This window comes from Anticarsia gemmatalis, chromosome 23, assembly GCF_050436995.1.
Source record: "Anticarsia gemmatalis isolate Benzon Research Colony breed Stoneville strain chromosome 23, ilAntGemm2 primary, whole genome shotgun sequence".
Taxonomy (NCBI): Eukaryota; Metazoa; Arthropoda; class Insecta; order Lepidoptera; family Erebidae; genus Anticarsia; species Anticarsia gemmatalis.
Genome location: NC_134767.1, coordinates 5,389,279 through 5,412,550, shown reverse-complemented (window position 1 = coordinate 5,412,550; position 23,272 = coordinate 5,389,279).

The window sequence follows — 23,272 nt, the reverse complement described above, 5'->3', positions numbered from 1 at the left end:
TATTATAAAACTGAAGAGTTTGTTTGTTTGAACGCGCTAATCTCAGGAACTACTGGTCAAAAACAACAACGAAACAAAAACGGGGGAAATTATGACCGATTCTCTCTTATGTGACGCAAGCGAAGTTGCGCGGGTCAGCTAGCGCACTATAAGTTCAGATAACATAAATACCATAAAATAATTTTAAACAAAATGCACAAATAGTTGTCTCGAGTCTGGTTATATTTTGTCTCCGTTGTTTGTATGTTTGTAAAAGTCCCCGCGTCGCAAGAACAATGTGTGCGGGAGTTGTTTTCTTTTTAACAACATGTAGTTTGATAATTAAATAATGTTAGACATACGGGCCGCTTCGGCTAGAGCGGCTTCTTCCATGTACAATGATTACCATGGGTTGGTTTTAAAGTGTGAAGTTTTTATGTAATCAAAAATTTGGTATATGACGACTCATGTGACGTAATCACAATTGATTTTTGATTCTATTAGATTCACATACCTTCTTCCTAATCAAAAACAGTAAGCATATTAATTCCACATGCCTTTTACTATACTTCAGATCTCATTACTCGAAAAGTTCCGTATAAATGCGTGGCTTAAAGGTGTCACGATTATTTTGACGGTAGATTGTATGAGTTGGTTCATTTGTTCACTCGACTGCGCTCATTCAAAGGATAGTTATGCTTTTTACACGTTTAATGATATATGTGAGAGATATACGTTTTCATTTTAATGCTTGTTGGATTTTAATGAGGCAGGTGGAGGTCTAGTTTCTAATGGTATTATGTTGTTGGTATTTAATATGATAATTATGCACTGGGAATTGTTTTTGTTTATTTATTGCTCTTTTGTTATAAAGGCAACTGATTTGTGGAGATCCTATAGGCATTCATTCTATGTAAACTACTGGTATTTAGCTGGATCCGGTGAGACTGAAAGCCGACTCTAACAAACACATAAGTTCTTTGCCTAAAAAATGATTAACACATCTCATGAGGGCAAAGAACAAATTCCCCAAACCGCACTTTGCCAACCGTGTTGGACTAAAAGTCTAACATTTTCCTCGTTAGAGAGGACACTCTTACCCAGCAGTGGGACAGCTAGAAAAAAAAAACAAAAGAGGTTTATTTACTCTTACATAATTATATTTTTTTAACAACAGAAATCCCAGGGATATTCTGCCCGCTGTTGATTTCAATTCCAATAAGAATTATATTTCTAGTTTCTCACTAAATTTCAGTTCACAAATCTTTATAAATACAACATTTATCAACCCTTAGAACCCGAGACCACTCAAAGTTTGAATAAGTGCAGTACTTTAAAAATAAAATCATGTATTTAAAAGATAACCAAACCAGTGGACATAGTCTGAACTCTTTACAGACACTAATTAACTTAGAACATATAGCTGGAAACCGCAAAGGTCTTTTTATTTTACTTTAGTGCAGTGTTTCTTAAAGTTTTGCCGGTTGATACAAGAATACGTAGTAATAGTAACGGCTTCGTTAAATGAAACGCTGGCATGCTTTGTTTGGGAATGCAAGTTGGTTATTGAAGAGTCTTCAACAACTGAGTTTAAAATAATTAAGACTTTTGTAATACATATTTTGGAATTTATACTTTTATGACAACAAAATCTGGAATTTAAAGATACGCCAAGACAAAATATTTCCTAAGTCAAAATAAAATGAAGATTACGTACGCTAAAATGAAGTGAACAAAAGAATTACACCAAAATAGTTATCATATTTTATTTTATATAAGTAATTTTAATTCAAGCAATAACCGAGTTTCCTAAAATATGGTTTTAATGTTTTAAATCACCGCATTTCTCTCAATAATTCACGCTATTTTATATACATAATAAGAAAAAAAGATGCAGAAGCTGTTATAAAATTATAAATATTGAATGTACGCGTGAGCAGTTTGAGAAACGATGCACTAGAGTTTTAAATTCAGTGTACTCTCAAGTTTTATGCCTTGTTTGTAGACTGGCAATCCTTTTAGATTCTGAGTAATGTTGGCCGGTTTTTTTCATCTGGCTTTCAATTAGGCTCGCCTGAAAGCGAGTTCATTCTGAATAGTTTTAATTTTATTTTTTTAACATTAATTGTCTGCAATTAATGAGAATAATAAAGTTTAGTACGAGCTATTTGTTTAAGGGTTATTCTGAAGATTTATTATAAGTTCGTGCTGCATATTTGTTTTGGTTTTGACTTTAAAACTTTAGAAGGTTAAGTTTTTTAAGTTGCTTAAGGTTAAATTGTAATGAAACTATAAATCTTCACAATGGATTCATTTTTCTTTTCATTTTGTAATAAAAACTAAAGATAGCAAAAATAGCTTTTTGTTTAACACAATTTACAACTAATAAAACACGATTCCATTTTGTTTAACTTTTAAAATATATCGTTACATGGCTAGTTAGTAACTATCGATACACGGGTACTAACGTCATTAGGTTAAACTTTTTATTCTTTTCGTTTCGGAGTACCACTGGCTGTGTCACCAGCCTACCAAAACCTGTGGAACTAAACCATAATATTGTTGGCTTGATGATTTTATGACTATGGTCAGCGTATTGCAAGTCAATAAACGTACAAGTCATAATAAATCAAGATTTACTAAATGGCAATACTTTAGCATCTCAAACATGTATTGGCGTATTGAAACCCCTCTGAAATGTAGCCTTTAGCCATCAAGCAACTTAATTCATAGCTCAAAGCAGTCACAGCAAAACCATTCGTAATATGCTAAAAGCTCCAAATCACATGTCGAATTCGTCGATACAGAGTAATCTGCGATCGCCTCAAATGCCTCAAGCAAGCGGTTTGCGTGCAAACCGTGGTCATTAGTCAAAGTGACCGGCCGCATAAATTACATGCCCAATTAGTTACATTGATGGCCGTCGACGATTACTGATATCTAGATCAAAGGGTTTCATTATACGGGAGTGCGATTGAAACGGGAATGCCGCGATTTTGTTGCTGTTTATTTTGTGAGTAAGTTTGGTTAATTAGTTTGGAATTGATTGGAAAGTCGTGTGTTTAGATTTGTTAGTTTTAGTTGTAGAAGAACATGGCTTTCAGAAATAAGTCTGGACTTCTACGAAAGTCTTAAAGTCTTGGAACATGGTTTAAGTATGTCACTGCCTGCATCGTTTATTCTAGATATAAATATGAAAGGACTACATAAATATTTAAAGTAGTCACCGATAGTATCTAAATATAAAATTAATCTCATGGTAAAGGGTATAATTTGCTCTACGTCATATCACTATGCAAATTAAATTATTGTTTTGACAAGTTTCCCATGCATTACCCGTCGAATATTCAAAATTACTGGTTGAAAGACTATGGGCAAGAAAATGACGATTATTAACGTATTTTTAAGGACTTTTCTAAGATAATTAAGCGTAACCATTAAGTCAATGTCCACGACTAAAATATGAATCTTTATGTTTCCATACACGCGTTATATCTTAACTTGCTGCGTCATCGCTTGTGTTTGTATGTAATGTATAGTTACCGATACAGCTTAATATTACATACATATTTAATGTATGTTGCTATTAAATATTATACTAGTTTTTGTTCTTAAACGGTAATAATTTGAGATTTGATTACGATATTTGATTCTGAAAATGGTAAAATTGCAAAAAAAAACATTTTTACCTGATTCTAACAATAGTATGATTTGATTTTATCCATTAAATCATATTATCCATAGAATCGAGTATATGCTTTTTCTCTTTAGTAAATATTTTCGTCAAATTGCTTAAGAACTAATGAAGTGAAGATGAGATGATGAAGATAGGACAGTTTAATATTAGGGTTTATGTACTTAATTTTTCAATATTTTCGCAAATTATGTCCAGTGACTATCGTTCGCATGAATATGGAAAAAATAAGTTGGTTTAACCTTATTATTTTTATATTCACTGCGCATATCATAACTCCACCAACCATTTCAACTTTAAACTGCAACAGGCTAAACATATTGAAATAAAACTGTGTCAAACTGAAAAGTATCTTGTTTTTATCGCGAAGATGATATTCCCAACTTTTCTTTTACGTTTATTGAGTGACGGAACTTGAACGAGTCAGTTCATGCGTGAGAGTTTTCAAGTATTCTAAGAGCTTAAGTTTGTATGTCAAGTTATTTCTCAATACATTAAGGTGGGTTTATGTTATCTTGTTTTGCAGTGAAATGTACAAAGCGTTTTTAAAATTTTATTTTTGTTCTAACTGAAAATCTTGATGAAAACTTGATCTAAAATTTCGATGTTTATGTGGTAATTTTTAGACAAGACTGCCTCTGTTGTCTTGCTGGTGGTAAGGTATATGACTGATTACCACGAGGTTTTAGGTTCGATTTCCGGATCTAGTAAAGTTATATTGATTTTTTGTAAGTATAATTTATGTAACACGATTTTCAGTAGCAGCTCGGAGTTTGGTAGCATGGGTTATAAAAATAGGTAAGAGTTATAAAAATAGATGTTGAATCAAAGTAACCAACAGCATCAGCAATGGTAAACAAAACATAACCTCTCTCTGATTTCGGGAAGAAATCAGTATTTCCTAATTTGTCGTTTATAACAAGGAAATGTTCACAAGTATCCTTGACCGTAGATAAGATTAACACTCAATAAAACCTTAAACCCATTAAAGGAATAAATTGATAGAAATTATATTCCTACCCGTTTAAAGTCTCGGCCCATTAAATAACTCGGAGAGGACACATGGCGGGAATACTAATGAAGAGATTATGAAATAAATTGTATTTTTCTTACCCACTCTGAACCACCCGTGCCTAAGGCAAACTGTTGTACTTTCATAATGAATTATGTGGAATAATACTCCTATTTGTATATATTATAATTGTTTTAATGTTTGTGAAGATGTAAAGGTTTGAGTATGTAATTATTTTATTCTTCTGTTTGTTTTTGTTGTGGGTATTACCGGAGGCGATTGCTGTATGTAACCAAAGGTTTTATGTGTTTTATGTATACTTGTAATTTATAATTATTTACATTCGCTACTATCAAGTATCGAGAGTTTGACATTTAAAATGTGCTGCAAATATAGTTTGTACGGTGTTCGCTAGAGGCAATGCCAAAGTTTTATACAATTTTTTTTCGATAGCTAGCCGGTTGTCTTTGTATGTCGAATGTTAATGAAGTTTAATACATTTGTGATGTTGGTGTGTTTATTCTTTGCCCAGGGAAAGAGGAGCGATTATGTGTGTGAAACTTCTTATTGATCCATTTTACTTATAAGTGTCTTATTCAGGTCATCAAACCTCACATTTGAAAGTTTATTCGATTAGGAACTGCGGAATTGAACGTGAGAAAACTCATTCGAGTAAATGAATGATTAAATCTCCACACACTCTTTGCTTGTATGTTCTAATTTTGAAAAGGAAATCAATTGGAATTCGCATCACGATGATTGAGATGTAAGTGCGCGTTTCTTGATGAACGAGCTTATTTAACCTACTTTTTAAGTACCTACCCTTAGGCATCGATTAAAAAAAGGTTCGTTCTATTCGGAAAAAAAAAACAAAGTTAAGTAACCTTAACGTGGTTTTCACTCATTTATTTATTTATTTATTTATTTATTCGGGAAAACTAACAATTACACACTAATATACAATAAATAAAGAGCATGCATAAAACAGTATGTGTGAGTGTGTAACTCACTACATTTTCCACAACTTATATACAAAATGATACAAGGAAACTTAGCACATTCAAACTTAATAACTAACTTTTCTAGTTCTTGTTTGAGTCACCATTTACATTTAGATTTTGTTATACATATACATTTTTAAATTTTACCATGTTTACAGTTCCTTTATTTTATTGTTTACCTCACTACGAAATTTACAGACAGATAATGAGAACATGTCTATATCCGCAAAATGCTTGTTATACGTATCTACTAAGCGACGTAGAGGTGCACGCTCCCCAGCATTAGTGCGACAAGAATGTACTGCAAACAGCGGCCGAGCGCGCACCTCTCGTCTTATAACAGTTCTAGGTACTATGTAATATAAATTGTTAGTTAGGTCTGAACAGTCATATCTATTATTACAGAGATCATATAAAAACATTGTCCCTAGTAAAGTGCGTCTAGACTCCAATTTAAACAACTTATAATAATGTAGCAGCTCATAATAGCTTAAATTTCTGCGATGACATCTGTAATGCGTTGATTTTAAGAATTTGCGTTGTACTCTCTCTAATTCGTTGCTATATTTTTTGTAATATGGATTCCATACAGTAACGGCATACTCCAGCTGCGATCTTACGAGCGATTTATATAAGTGTATGAATGTATGTGTGCGTTTAAAGTCAGTTGTGGCTCTCATTATAAATCCGTACATGCGAAAAGCGTTGCTAATAATTTTATCTATATGTTGGTCCAAATGTAGTTTATCATCTAGGAGAACCCCAAGGTCACGAACAAGAGACTCTTTATGCAGCGGTGTGTTGTTTATACAGTAAGTGTTTGATATAATATTAGATTTTTTTGAAAAGGTTATAGATAAACATTTAGATATATTCACTTGGAGTTTATTATTATTGCAGTAAGAAGAGAATCTATCCAGATCTTCCTGGATTAAACTGCAATCATTAAAACGTTCAATTTTCCTAAAAATTTTGAGATCGTCAGCAAATAGCAAAAACTGGGAATGTTTAAAACAAGAGTATATATCATTTATGAATAGAATAAATAGAAGAGGGCCAAGAATGGACCCCTGAGGCACCCCAGAAGTAACACTTATTGAGGGGGATTCATAACCACGCATAACAACTTTTTGGGACCTATTTGTTACATAGGACGAGAACCACCGGAGTAGGTCACCTCGTATACCATTAAAAGCTATTTTTGTGAGAAGTAACTCATGGTCTACCTTGTCAAAAGCCTTTCGAAAGTCAGTATACACTGCGTCCACCTGTATACGTTTGTCCATGTTTTGGAACAGATAATCAGTGAAAATTATTAAATTTGTAGTAGTAGATCGTCTTTTAACAAATCCATGTTGCTGTTTTACAATAATTTTGTACAAAATAGGACTAAGCTCATCGTGTACTAGTCTCTCGAAAAGCTTAGACAAGGCACATAAAATAGAAATAGGTCGGTAGTTCTCTACATTATTTTTGGGACCTGCCTTATGAATTGGGTTGATATTCGCCCTTTTCCAGATTTCTGGAAATATACCTTCTTTTAGACATTTATTATAGATGAGGCTTATATTTTTTATATTTATATTTTTTTTTTTAAAGACAACTCCCGCACTAAGAATTGCTCTTGTGTCGCGGGGACTTTTACAAACATACAAGCAACGGACATAAAGCACAACCAGACCCGAAACAATTATTTGTGGATCGCACAAATAATTGTCCCGTGTGGGAATCGAACCCACGACCTCCCGACGCAATGGTTGCGGCTTGGTGACCTAAACCACTGCGCCACGGAGGCTTAAAGGTACACATATTGTCTCTGAGGTATTTTTAAGATATATAGCTGGTACACCATCTGGTCCAGGCCCTTTAGTACAATCTAATGCTTTCAACGCTTTTAGAACATTTGGAGTGGTAATATGAATACTGCTAATAATAGTACAGCCGTCTAAGTATGTTTCGGGAGGAAGCCAAGAGTCAATTTCAAATGTTGATCGCTCGTACACAGAATGAAAAAAGTTGGAAAATAAATTGCATATTTCTTCAGGGTTACTAGTACTATGATTATTGAATACCACCGTGGAAGGTATACCTTCATTTGACTTTCGATTTGATATATAACTCCATAAATATTTAGTATTCTTAGTTATATTGTCTTCAATGGAATCAATATATGCCTTGTAGAGCTTTTGGCATTCAGATTGAAATCTATGTCTCAGAAAGGAGAATTGCTCATAGTCAGATAGATTTTGATACACCTTCCACTTAATCCATGCTTTATTTTTATTTTTAAACGTTTTTATGAGGGATTTAGAAAACCAAATAGGGAATTTTGATGACTGCGGGGACGACTTTGGAACATGATTTCTTATCGTATTCATAATATGGTCATAAAAAATATCTACAGAATCCTCAGCACTCACGCTACTCAGTATGGTATTCCAATCTATTTCAGCTAAATCTTTGTTAATTAGATCGTAGTTGGCTTTGTGAAAGTTATATTTCACAATTTTAGTGCACGGTAACATTTGATTTTTAGATTTATGCGAAATGTTTGTGGCTAAAGGAGGATGGAGTTTATCAGGCGATATTAATGGAGTAGGAATTACTCATTTAAATGTGTTGTATTATCAGATTGGATTGGATATTCAAATCTTATTTGTAATACGTTCACAATCTTTGGTGTCAAAAATTTACTCTTACTGTTTACTTTTTACTTACAAAAGTTAACTCTGCAAATTCAGTATTGACAGAATATCCAACGTGGATCTAGAAGTATCCATAAAAACATTTTCAACAACACAAAAAGTTTTTCCATATCTTTCTGCCACTTTATAGTCGACTAGTTTTTTGTACTTAAACCATCTCTACGACTACTTAGTCTAGCACTTACTTTGACAAAAATAAGATCTGAAGCATAAATAAATTCAAATTTCTATGCGAGTCGTCGCAGCAGTGACCCGTTAGTAGAATAAATAGTAAAATTGATCGCAAGTATGTCTAGCGGTGAACATGTGCCGAGCGTTGTTTGCACAAATATCTATGTAAACAGAACATGCGGCTTTTAGATATTTACTACGACTTTTCCAAGTAAAAGACTGACTTAGGAATTTTTGTCTCGACGAGGTCGTATTGTCAACTTTTACTTTCGTATTTTAACCCCTAGTATAAAAAAATACCGTATTTTTCTACATTGATCATGGCGTGGTGGGACAGTATGCTGGTGCGATTTTCAACACTGGCTGCATGGATGAAAATGGTAGAAAATCATCTCTCTACATTCTATGCGCCAGTTGTCCATGAGTTTAATTCAACCCTGGATTTAGTTCTCAAATGCTATAATTTGTGTTATCCATAAATAGTTGCATCCAGCACTTCACAATCGAACCTAGATTTATGTTTATGAATTTCCCTGTATATTTTCAAGAATAAAGGTCGAAGTTTATAAGAATTTCAGTTCCTACCTATTAATTACTTGTACTAAAGCTAGGCTTGTAAAATAAAAATGCTTTATTTCATTGTCTTAACTAAAAGGAGGCGAGTTGTTTAAACAACTTACACAATAACCCTCAACTTAAAAATAACCCGGAAGAATTAAAATTAAACAAAGCTCAAGCAATTCACAAAGAATTCTTCTATCAACACAAACTATTAACTAAAGAACAGTGTGAAAACTTAAAACATTCAGTGGAGAGAGTAGCAGTTCTTATTTACCGTTTCCTTTCAAACCTCGGGTTCCTTCGGCCATCCTCGGGGATTCTCGGCAACCTGCGGAACCTCTTAAGTACCGCTAGTAAGTTTCTTTGTGAGGTTTCGGAAACAATTCACCGAAGATACGTGGAACGTACGTGTTGGGAGTACAAATGAAACTCATATTTCGTAATGATAGGACATTATGTGTGATTTTTCTGAAGTAAAGCTATTTTTGTAGAAATATTAGAAAGCTATTTTGCGTGGGAATACCTTGAATTTGCATGATACTAGAGGTACCTCTCGGTCGGTAGTTAAATCAATATAATGTTGTTTGCATGACTGACTATGGTCTTAGTAAAAGTGTATTCAACTTCTAAACACACGGGTTTGCAAAGTGCTATGGCTTTTTTCCGATTTCTTGTATATAACCTATAATAATTACAAGTATTTTTTTGCTGTACAAGACGAAATCATTACGCAGTAATATCATTCTAGTTGCACATTTATCAGTCAATTGCTCAATATTTTGAAAATTTATTTTCTTAGTATTATAATTTGTAGGAATCCTGGCTATTGAATTGCATATTAAAGTTTCAGCGAACACTATGATTGTAACAGGAATTGTCAATAAAGTGCTATTAATATTTGATTACTTTTCACAACATTCATAGGAAATTAAAATTAAATGAATGGAAAATTAAAAGGGAAACGAAAATGCCTATCTTTCAGATGCATCACAATTCATAGTATCTATAATAGTTTAAAAAATACTGGTGAAGGTGAATAACGTTAAAATAATGATCTTTTAAATAAGTATGTACTTTACCCACTATTTATATTTTCTGGAATTTTACATATACTAGATGCTTCTGTTTCTATTTTATTCTCACTTTAATATTTCAGTTGTAAATCTTAAATCTTTAGGAAAAAATATTAAGCTAAAAATGTGTTTGATTGGTATTCTGTATTGTCAAACTAGATAAAAAATAGCACAATAGATATCCCTTGAAATATATAGACTACACCTACTAACAAGAGGAAATGCGGACGGATCCACGGCATAAGATAGCACATAAATAATCCACGCTATGGATAACTAACCTCTTTTATAGAGTTTCTCCATCATATCTAGGTCGTTTGTTGATATAAAATCCCGAATTAGTACGAATTTTCCCCGTCCCGGCAATAAACTGCAATGAAAAATAATTTAAAAGCACTGAGTCTAAGTGAAATGCATGACACATAGGATTTATAAAGGATATACACCGGCAACTTTTAGTTGCGTGAAGTTGCACACAATTATGAAAAAGCGACCTTCTAGCACCTTTGTTATAATGCGATAACAATTTTATTGAGGTAGGGATTTGCAGACCACTTCGCACGCAGAACGTAATAAAATGCTAGTATTCTTAAAAAATCACGGAAGACATAAAATAACGTTGTTCCTCACGTGTAATAACACCGCTGTGATTGTTTCTTATATCGTTCTGATATGATTTTTATATACAAAAACGATTCTATTGATAGTTTTTGATTGTTTGCTTTTTACTTAAATCTTCCTATTCCGTACATAAAACGGTCGTGTCCATATAAAATGTGAAAAAAAAAACCAGTTATTGGCAACTTTTTGTCTACAGTTTGAACAACAATAAGTTGCCCGTCAACTTTGCCCTAAGTAATCTGCGTAAATACTGCACTCGGTTTTACTTTACAAGTCTTTTGAACGTCACGACTTGAGTGTGTTTTACTGAAGAATTTCTGTTTTAATTACCTTCTGTGTACTAGCGTTCAAACAGCTTCATGTAATTGATTCTTGTCTAGTTAATTGTGTATGTACTTTATATACTTCTTGTAGTTAATTGTGTTAGTAGTTTCATTTACAATTCTAATTCTGTCTATTCACTAACTTTTATACATAGCTCCAGCTGCGTAGTTTTTAATCAGAAAAATAGCTTAAATATATATTTTACTGCACCAGGATAACTTTATTTTCTATCCAGTAGTACAGTAGTCTATGTCAATATCCAGGATATAACATATTTCCGTGCGAAACTTTATCCCGATCGATTCAATCGATTTCTCTTTAAAAAAGGGGCAAACACACTTTCATATTAATTTATTATTATCTGAGGGCTAAAACTAAATCTAAAAAAATGTTACCTATATTATCGTCTATTTTAATCAACCATTAAACTAAAAGCCAGTTCTATCAGCCAGAGCGTAAATAATACTAACATAAGCTAGACTACGAAATTCTAAAGATTTACTTATGACCTTAAATTCTCAAAACAATACATCAACACGACCTTCATTTACTCTTTCTCATTCGAAACAGTATTGTCAAACTTTTATTACATTACCATAATGAACAAAACAGAACAGTTTTACGACGATACTCATTTTAAAGTGAATAGGCTCAATAATAATGGCTATAAACTTATTATATTATAACACTGGGTGTAATCTCACTTGAATTAACCGTTTATTGTTAGCGGATTGTCTGAAGCTACAATTTGGTGTACTCAAAGATTTGTGCGCGAGTTTGGGTTAAATAGTAAATGGTACGGTTTAGGCGAAATGTAGCAAGTTTAAAATTGCTTTTGATTCTTATTTTATATTGAATTTATTACTATTCCATTCCTTGATAATTTTTCGTGTCGGAGTGTGGTGTAATGCATTATTGGGCAACATATTCCTGTCTGAATAACAGTAAAGACAAAACACTTTCAAATCTAAAAATACTAACTAACTTGTGGTTATCACATTTATTATTTAGACAAGTATTTATACAAAACCAAAATTGTGTTTACTTCTATCACAACTTGTAAGCATACATGTTCCATGAAAACTAAAAGGTAATAGTCAGACCATCTATATCTCTACTACACAACTGAACGGCTGAACGTATAAGCTTTCATGTTACATGAAAACTAAAAAGTAATATTCAAACCACCTATCTTTCAACTACAAAACGCGTGATGAGCACAAGTAAAATAATTGTCAAAAAAATCTTGCGTTTACTGACTTTCATTGTAGCATAAACCCCACCAAATTTTAGTATCAACATAAAATAGACCTGTGGGTCCAAATTTACGGCGACTTCATTAATTGTCGCTGTAAAACCGCGACAAAGACGAAGGACAGCTCTACATTTGAACAGTCTCGTAATGTTGAATGCGTGTGCCGTACAATGGGGACATGAACCTTTGAAGTTCATTATAAAGAGATGTGATTCATTTGGGAATGTCTGCATTCATGCTGTTTAGGGAAATTAAGTCTTGTTTAGTTGGTTGGTAGATGAATTTTAAGTTTCATTTGCAATCAAACTCAGATAAAAAATAACTACAATTCATTACTTTTTTACCCAGTACTGTCCCACTGCTGGGCAAGGGTCTTCTCACAAACAAGGGGGAATATGTATGTATAATTAAACAAAAATGTAAAGCACATACAATTGAAATTTAAAAAAATATATTCATAATTAACTATTTTTCAATTATGACTTATCGGTCAATGCCTAAAATGTTATATTGTTTAATTTGTTTTCCAGAATTCAATCCAATCTTTGCTGTAGTGATTTAGCAAAATTAATTTGAAGAAGAAAAGTCTTTAGTGACAAAATGCGCACTATTTCCTACTTATGTGACAAAAACGGAAATATTAATCTATACTAATCTATACTAATATTATAAAGCTGAAGAGTTTGTTTGTTTGTTTGAACGCGCTAATCTCAGGATCTACTGTTCTGATTCGAAAAATTCTTTCAGTGTTAGTTAGCCCATTTATCGAGGAAGGCTATAGGCTATATATCATCACGCTACGACCAATGGGAGCAGAGTACCAGTAAAAAATGTTACAAAAACGGGGAAAAATTTACTCATTCTCTCTAATGTGACGCAAGCGAAGTTGCGCGGGTCAGCTAGTCTATTTGATAGTTTGAAGCTTACTTCCACCCAACTTAACACCCATGACGTATTCTCAGAAAATTTGAACCTATTTCTAATTCAAGCGTCGCTTGTGAAATACGATCCTATTGCAAGCGTTGTAAATTACACACAGAATTCAGCTGAAATCGGTACAGGCCGAGCATTGGTAAATGCAAGCCGGCCATTTTCCGATAAACCAAACATGCAATCAAGTCTGTTCAAAGTATTGTCGCTTTATGATGAGTATGTGAGTTACGTATCTGCGTATCAGAATAGGCGGTAATAATATAAGGAGGTGATAAATAAATAAATAAATAGTCCCTACGACTACTTTGAAGAAATGTTAAATGTCAAACGCGCGTTACCCGATAAAACTTATTGTAGAAAACTGTATCTATTAAAAAGACTATCAGGGCGCACGCATAAGTTCCGGATAAACTATCCGATGGCGCCTGATCCATCTTTTAACAAAGCGAATACACAAAACCATTGAGAGAATTCCACCTGCGGGCTTATCACGTATCTCAGTTGACAGCTAGTATACGTCAAATCTATGGTCACTATTCAGTACATTGCTGCTTTGACGTAACGTATTAATCATTATAATCTAGGGGAGGAAGCAATGGACAGCATAGTGGCTTTCAAATGGCTGTCAACTGAGATACGTGATAGCCCCCCTGATAAGTTTGACGAAACTTTGTACAAGTTTTACAGTTTATATAAAGGTAAGTTATCTACTAAAAAAAGTAACAGTAAATGTATGAAAATAGCTATCTAAATTTCACGTGATAAGCTAAACCTTATTCTTGTCAGCTTTATATATTTACAACCCAGGCACTTAACGCGTCAAGTCCTTGAAAATACGTTAAAGTACCTAAATAAATAGAATGCAAAGCAATCCAGTCAGCTCTATTCATACGTAATGAATTGAACTAACGCAATCCTAAACATTTTCAAAGAGTTCTAGAAAATAAACGATTAAGTTTGTATTAGATACTTTCAGGTTATCCTTTTGTCGTCTACGATTTTAGGGTTCTGTTTTAAAAGAAATGCTAAAACGAGTGAAAATAAAATGTTGATGACGTCTGATTGATTTCTTTTAAGGTTGATCTTACTTCGGGTCATTTATAGTTTTATTTCGAAATATTTCATTAAATAGGTCTACTTTTGGAAGCTTTCTAAATATAGTTCAAAAGAGTATTGTTTAACACACCAACACATTTTGTGATACGATAATCCATTAAGATTGTACTATAGGAGATACCTAGAAATAGGGCTACTTTAAATAAAGAAGGGCGTACAAAGCTCCCACTCACGCTTAGCCTATTCATACTATTTATTTTTGCATCAAAGATTTAAAAATAAATCAAAACAAACGAGAACCTTAACACAATATCAAAGCAAATTTCAAACAAAATAGGTTTTAAAAAATTCAATAATACGCGAAGAGTCCTCAATTTAATTTCTAGAGATCACATTTTGAAGAGCTCCATCATTTTTCATGAATCTCACTTATCACACGATTTTCTATTTGCATAAAACTTCACCAAAGAATACAAGTTAAATAAAGGTTTGCATTTTAAATTTCATACAAAAAAAGAAACTGTTTTAAACCCGTCTCGTTTTAAGCGCTTTTGTTGAGCGCCACAAATGGCTGAAACTGCCAACTCGTGATTATTTTCAAGAAAAACATTATTCAAATTCGCTAACAGACTGAGGAGGTATTAAATTCTTCTTAAAACGAAATGATACCGTGAAATGTTTACTTTAAAAATAGTTGAAATGTACGTAGATGTGTCTTACAGCTGTGTTCTTTAAGAAGCAATTTAAGAAATTGCTTTGTATTATATTTTGTCATATTCTTTACTAGAGGCTTGATTAAATGTGTCGTAGATAACGTGACCTACAGTTTCATGACAGTAGGGCGATTCCCTAAAACTGTTGACGACAACCGGCTAAGTTTCGAACAATTTGTATGAAAATCTGTTCACCGTTTTTATTATTACGGTACAGTTAAAAATAATGTCAATCTCTCGATACTCGATAGTACCGACTGTAGACAACCGCGGTACATATCATATCATTGTCTCTACCGTTGCATCTTGTGATAAGTTTCAATACTTTGACATTCATAAGTGGCAAATATTATCTCTGCATCACCCCAAGGTAGACTGGCAGAAAATGCCCCTGGCATTAAATCCGCCTTTATACAAATATTAAGTTTTAAATAAATAAATACCTTAATAATAAATTACAAAAGATCTAGTTTTAAACTCTGTTCTAACTTCAGTAAATAATTCACAACAAAAATAACTTCAAAACAAAAATAATACTAACTAAACACCTAATTATTTTTAACAAACTGTAAGGTGGAATAAAAGCTACACTACACAAACCGCACAAAAGGCGAGTTCACTCACATTTTATTCGTTTTTTACGCAAAAATACTAACGAAGTATATTTAATTAGTAACAACTGTCTCTGGCGACTTGTAAGGCTTGTTACACACATATTCGCTACGGCATTAATCGGCCTAAACTGGCATCAACACCGAATACGTGTGGATGAATTTTCGGGAAAAATGCCGCTTGACATCGCCGCGCCTGAATGTTTAAAACGAATTGTGACGATCGCAACTGAATAAACTACCCGATTGGCACAAACAAGTGCAGACACAAAGTAACATGATTTTTTATCGAAACGAAGTAGAAGTTTAACGTCTTTGAGGCGAATTGTTTATTTGCTGAAAAATTGAAATATTATAATAATATATGGAACCGAACATTTTGCTGTCAGTTTCAATCAATAACAGTAACATCACATGAATATTTTTTACCATTACTAATTATATTTTGAATTTTCGCTACAAATTGTTATATTGTCTACCAATTCAGGAAAATGATGACGATTGACCACGTGGTTTAGCGCAGCTTATGTCAATCCCATACATTTTCTTGTTTTCGAACTACGTCATCTTTTTAAATTGATACTTTGTCTAAAGACCCAATAATTGCTTCCCATCTGCTCTGTTGTTCGATAACCGCCGAACCAAATGTGCCGACCCGAGTATGTGTGTAGCAAGCTTTAACAAAAATCTCATGAAGAACGCCCTTATATTTACTTAGGACTTCGTATTTAATCGTCTTATTATTTTGTGTTTTTCTTCCCTTTTTTGTAAGAATGTGGTAGAGATTGGTGTATTTGTCTTGATAACGATTGGATTTGCTCTCGTTGTATTGCATCTTTTTGTAAAGAATAATGTATAGGCAAAAATAACAACATAATATGTATTTACAAAATCACGCACTCTCATAGAGTAGGCAGAAACTAAAACCACGCTAGGTAAATAGTTTTAATTCGTCATTATATTCGAAATATTCCTTAAGTTGTAATGGTCAGATGTTGAACTTGTTTAGGCCATTAATGAAAGGTATTTTTTACCAAGCTTGTATACTGCAGGTGATTAAGTTGTGAGAAGACTTGGTTCACTTTTGTACGTGGCTCAAAAGTCCAAAGCAAATAAGAATAAATTCGAATATTGAGTGTTTTTAAAACCATTTTTTGGAAACAATTTAAAAATTCATATGTTTGTAGCTTTTTACACGAAACCGACAACACTACTATATAAAATGAATATTATTTAGAAAAAAATATGTACAAAATAATTGAGTTAGTAATTAATTAACTAACGTATTAATTAGCCGTCGTACTTAAAGTATATTACAGTAATCGGATTGATTGTAATCTATTGACGTGCTTCCCATGCGTAGGTGTGAAAGACAATAAACTGTATTACTAATTAAGTGTTACCGGATTACCTTGCCACGTAAGTATTATAGTAAACCACTTGATTAGGCTTCCCAATTATAATTGACTGTCTGAAGTGAATATTTAAGTATAGTTAATTAACATTATGTTATATATCAAGGTTTCTTTGTATAATATCTTTAAGTCGAAACCAGTTTGTATTTTTTCGTCGAAACTTTTAGCTCAAATAAGCTGTGTTGCCTGTATTAAGAGACAAAAGGCAGTACACTACGTTCAAGTCATTTCGTCTGACTGTTTCTTTGGATTGATTTAAAAGCCTAGACAGGTAAGAATTGTAATAGGATACTATAGGGGCTGTTTATGTGCTTTGTATGAAAAACTTATCAACAAGGCTAGCAAGCTTCGGAAAAAATATTTTTTCAAGTTGGTCTTGAATGTCCAAAGGAAAATCGCATTTCAGAACAAAAATGGTTGTAACAGAAAATATGCAGTTACACTCAAAACATTCACATAAACTGTCAAATATTTTCAAATCACATTGTCTAGTTCAAAAACTTGCATGCTGTTTTCCATATTAAACTTTGTTCTTTCCATGTTTCCTAACAAATATATTTCCGAAAAACAATTTAATTTTATTACTAAAGTTACTTCCAGTGTTTTATCTCGATGCACCTCAGACGTACTAAGAGAGGACTGTGAACGAATGTTAGTGAATTTTACAAAGAATTTTGGCAAAACAACAGTACGCATACGACATAAATATTCTAAGAGTAACGTATAACAAAAGTTTCGAAGTATTTTGGTAGCTGCTGCTGCAATAAATCAAGAATTCGGAGACGCGATTTTTAATATTGAACCCGATGTGAACATACTTGGAGAATAATATTTTGAAAGTGATTAGGGGCAGAGAAAAACAAAGGGATGTTTTATGGGAACATGAGGTCAATGATCTCGCTGTACTGTGGAAGTCTGACGGATAAATTGTCGTCAGATTCAATCAGTAGGTACAGCATGAAGTGAGGTCGAAGTTTTCACACGAACTTTAAAACCTAAAAAGTAGCAAGTCACTGTACTTCTTGGTTAAGAAAATTGATGAACTTTCATTAATAAAGAGTTGATTAATAAAGTGACAGAAACTGATGTCGTCATAGTTTTTTCAATAGCTGTTTTTAAAGGAACTCTGCTCCTAGCGAAAACCTCTTTAATATAATACATAAAGACTGCTCAGATACATACATTACCAAAATAGGAAGTTTTTATGAATAAGTACTAACTTGCGTTCTCTGGTCTCTGGCGTGATTTTATTCTAATGTTTTACCAAATCTCGAACAGAATCGGGATTCAGAAGTACTCTGCTAAGCTGTACTCCAGGCCTACATTTGAAGTATTTTCGGCAAACAAATATTTAAATTAAAAGCCAGTAAGAAGTGTAACATAAATAAACATCTTCCCTAATCGGCAACATCACCAATCTCAGTACATAAGATAAATTGTAATTACCCAAGTTTTGAACTCGGATATTTATCAACATAAAACATTTAAACTACGCATGCCTGTGCCGAAGTTCGCCAAATATTCCAATAACATAGATAAAACTCCAACTTCTCATCTTAATCCTTTCTCCATCGGAACGGAAAATTTACTCGATGGAGTTGCGGCGGCCAGTTTTGTGAAATTCAACTGCGAGATACAAATTTAGTATATTGAGTCAATAAATTGGGGATGCGATCGGATTACACTCATAGGCGAAGTTATGTGTAAAGAAGTGCTGTACTTTTAATGAGGTTGCGGAAGAAGCTGGTCCCGTTGCTCTAGATGACTTAGTCGTTTACTACGTTTATGTAAATCGTCGTGCAGTTTTGGAGGTGAGAACTTATCTTAGTTTGGGTATAACGGAGACTGCAATATGATGTGGCTGGTCATGGCCATTATTTATACTCGTAAGCTTCTAAGTTCTAGGTACATGAAGCGTGGTTCAGTCAAATGAAGAAAAAGATAAGTCGATGTATTATCATGTTAATACTTACAATGAGATCTATACGTAATGTTTATGATTCCTTATTTTGAGGAATTTCCATTCGAACTATTGAGTTGACACCGGCTTATACCACTTAATCTAGATTCAAAGAATCCCACCGTGGCTTTCCAAAAACTTGTTAAAATTAAATTCCCAGAATATAATTAAAAGGTGTTTACTTGTTTACTACCAGTGAGTTGACTCCTTTACCATTGCGCAAAGCAATGTGTCTAAAAAGTTTTTCAATAAGAGCTGTTGAAAAGGTAAATAGAAAGGTTTGGCATTCAAACAAGCCTTTAGATATAGGGGAAGGTAAAGGGTATCGTGTAATTATTTCTGTAAATGCGAAAACTTGGAGTTAACCCTTGACGATTAACAGTAACGGGAAAGTTTCAGAGATAATTGCCGCTTCTCTTCGGTTTTCTTTATGATTCGAATTCTGCGTGTATTTTTCCGTATATGCTGTTGCACGGTGTCGGTTCATAAATGAAGCGTGCGTTGTTTACGGTTATTTGTTTTATCGATTGTTTTGAAACGGTTTCCGTGTCGTATCTTTACTGGGAACTCGAATTTGTTTGAATATGAAGAAGGTTCGTGCGAAAAATTACAAAATGTCCATGAATTTAGTATATGGAAGCAGTGCTATTTACACAAATCATATTGAATAATAATTTATTAATACAATTTCATCTACAAAATAGTTACTAGTATAGCAACTGGTCTTGGAGAAAAATCGTCAAGTAAGTGAAACAAACGTAGGTCACAAAATAAATTGACTGTATTTATTTATTTTTAGTGTCAAAGTTGTTCAAGTCGTCCGAAAGGCATTTGAATTAACTAAACGAATGTTATCTTAATAGACAACAACCGAGGTCGACTTTTTACGTGTCCTCCAAAGCAGGGAGAAGCTCAGCTCAAGTACTACCATGCGGTCACTCATCAATAGAATGACCGCGCCAAGGATTGCTTAACCCACAGATCTTTTACCGACTGGTGAGCCCAACTGGCTACAAGTACTACAAAGTCTCTTTTCAAAATCCCGAAAAGTAAATTATGTTGTATTTTCCTAGCATTATAATCTTTTCTAGTATTTCTAACATACATAGTACGGTACACAGTTCCAACAATAACACGAGATATGAAATAAAGCACACAACTCATCCGTAATGTGTCTCTCACGTGATACCGAGCGATTTAGTTACGAAAACCCATAATGATTATGTGAATGAGTGGTTTGAGGCGCGGCCTTATTGATAACTAGGAATTGTGATAATAATAGTGATATGGAGAAATAAATGTTTCATTATGAAATGGGCATTAAGGTGCCTTATTATGTGTTATTTTTGGGTGTTAATTACTTTGATGATGGATATGGCTCTTTTGATCATATATTGTTAGTAGATAGAAGATAAAACGAAACTAAAAAGTGGTTTTGAAATAATCTTTCAAACTTTTAATGTAAGGATGAGATAATCATGTTAACACGAGTGTTAATTAATAATCAAAATTTGTGATTTGTGGTTTGCGTGAAGATTAGGATGTATTTTAATTTATTAAGCCACTTTAAGCATAGATTTACTGATTCATATCGTTGATTTGTATTCAATTTATCTAAACTATTATAAATAAAAAAAGACAGTTGATTGTAACCACAATCACAACCTGAAGAAACAATGAAGACGTAATTTTTAATTACAATTTTCATTATAAATTAAATAGTTTAAACTTCAGCCGCTTTAACTAAGGCCATACTCGTTCTCCAAGCCCAAAAAGCTCAAGTTGGACATTAAACTATTATTACAATGTACTATTATGAAAATCATTAGTATAAGTTTGCAGTTTGATTGAAGTTGCTAACCATGTTTGCGTTGGATACTTATTTGCTTTTTTAATGAAATGCGTTTTCTTTGTATGTTTTTCAAATTGAGCGTTGCGATTTTTTTATTAAATAGATACATTCAGTCTATGTTAGTATTGTGGTGACTGGCGATCTGGGGACTCTGCTTAACCCTACAGTAAAAGGGCTTGATTTTATGTATGTATTTTAGATACATGCAGGAGCTCTCGAATAAAAACTTTCTTAGCGTGCTGTTCACTATCTATACCCCTTTTACACGTCCTCTTCTAAACTTTAGAATGCAGAGTAGAACTTCATTATATTGTCATATTGTTTCTTTGGATCTACTTCTACTTTTTATGTTTTGTATGTATTTATAATGATATAGTTAGCTTAGTTAAAATATCTGTAGTAGATAAATTGTAAAAGAAAAACTTTCAATCTATTTTGAACAAATGTTTAATATCAAAACGGAAGCAGTACAAAACCATCCGTTGGTTTGTTTCGATTAATCTGATTCACGGCAAACATTCCGCGGCAAACTGGCTCGCAATATTCACTAATAACGTGTTAAAGAGACACCGTTACTAAATTACGTTTGAAAATACAATTGACGCGGTTATTAAGGTTTGTGATACACATAATACAGGTGGAATTAAATCGAAGCCTTTTGAGACGCAGAAAACAATTAATGAACTTTGTGACATTATAATGTAGTGGATATAATAAACGATGGAAAATAAAATAAATACGATAGCTTACGTTTAGTCCACCCGTAACCAAGTTAAAATGTCGGGTAACAATTAGTTCAATGACTGCCTAATCTTGTCGAAAATTAAGGTAACTTTGGTTAATTTCAGTTCATGAAAAACAAGACATGATATACTCTCTGACTTCTTCTGGCTATTCTTCGCGTACACTGATACCCTTCCCTATACTGTCCATTCACTTTACACTATCTTTAACGAAATAAAACTACTACTATTGGCTATCAACCACCTAGCTAGGCTAGCTGTCGCGAAATTTTGAATGAATACCTAATAAGCGCCTCTAGGCCTAAGCCTCTCAATTATTCATGCAGTACAATTTTAATGTCAAACTCTCGATACTCGAAAGTGTAGAAAATCGCGCTAATGCTCATAGAACCCTCTTCAGTACTTAAAAAAAATATACAAGCGCATTTGTGTGGGCTGGCGGTAATTAAATGAATACAATGTGTATTTCAGCCCTTAAACGTGAAAATACAATTGCAGCGGTTATTAATTCTATACCGCATGTTATCTCCCCACGCAGTTCCGGGACAATCACGGATTATTTTGTTTTGCTAGTTTCACAGTAATTTGAATTCATTCCGCAGTTGATTTTAATTCGATTTATTGATTGCTCTGATTGAGTTTGATGCCTTAATAACTGTGGTTGAGCGAGTGCCAGTTTATTGGTTCGTTCTGTTTGTGATTTTTGTAAAGGTGTTCGTTTTATAATGAAAGTGCTGTTTGTGTTTTCGTTGTTAACTTCAATATGCTTAATACAACGTTGTATGCGGATTTGACTGCATATTTGATGATGCAATGATAAGGTAGTTTTCTCGTTGGTCACTCTATCCTAGTAAGAATAATGTTTGTCAATGTAGTCGCATAGCAGATAGTAATGTTTGCGTTGGATACAAAGTTTTGAATCCGCAACCGTTCTCCTATGACCGGTTCGCCATTGGACTGTTCGTCGACAGGATGATTCATTTATTTCCTTTTCCCCAACAGAGTCTTTCACCTATGGACATTGCGTCGACAGAAACTTTCACCTATGTCAATTTCGACGACAGGTCTTTCCAGCTACAGAATATTCCACCGACACGACGATAAACCTATTACTCTGGTAACTACAGACCTTTTCATCTAAGGAGAATAGGCTGTCAATTTTAACACAAGCGATAAAACAAAAATATACATATCTAACAGCTACAGCTTACTGTATCTTTACTAAGAGAACAGGGTTGGTTACTTGCCTTAGAGAAGTCAAACTTTGCTTACAACATAAAGAACTTAATTCTCAAAATGAGTTAGTCTTACCTATAAAAAAGCATTAACTACTCATTTATGTAGTTTTGATTACTTACATCCTATTCGATTCTATGAAAATAAAACAACAAAATTATCTTATACGTAAGTATTGTAGTGATAATTTTATTGCATGTGCATAGATACTACAGTTGCATCCTTTACTTACTATGTATTGCACCGGAAATGATCTATGTTAATATTGTATATATTATATTTTTGTATTTGGTAATTTTCATTTTCTTTGCCTACGAAAGCTAATTTTAGATTTCTAACATCATCGTCACCTTAAAG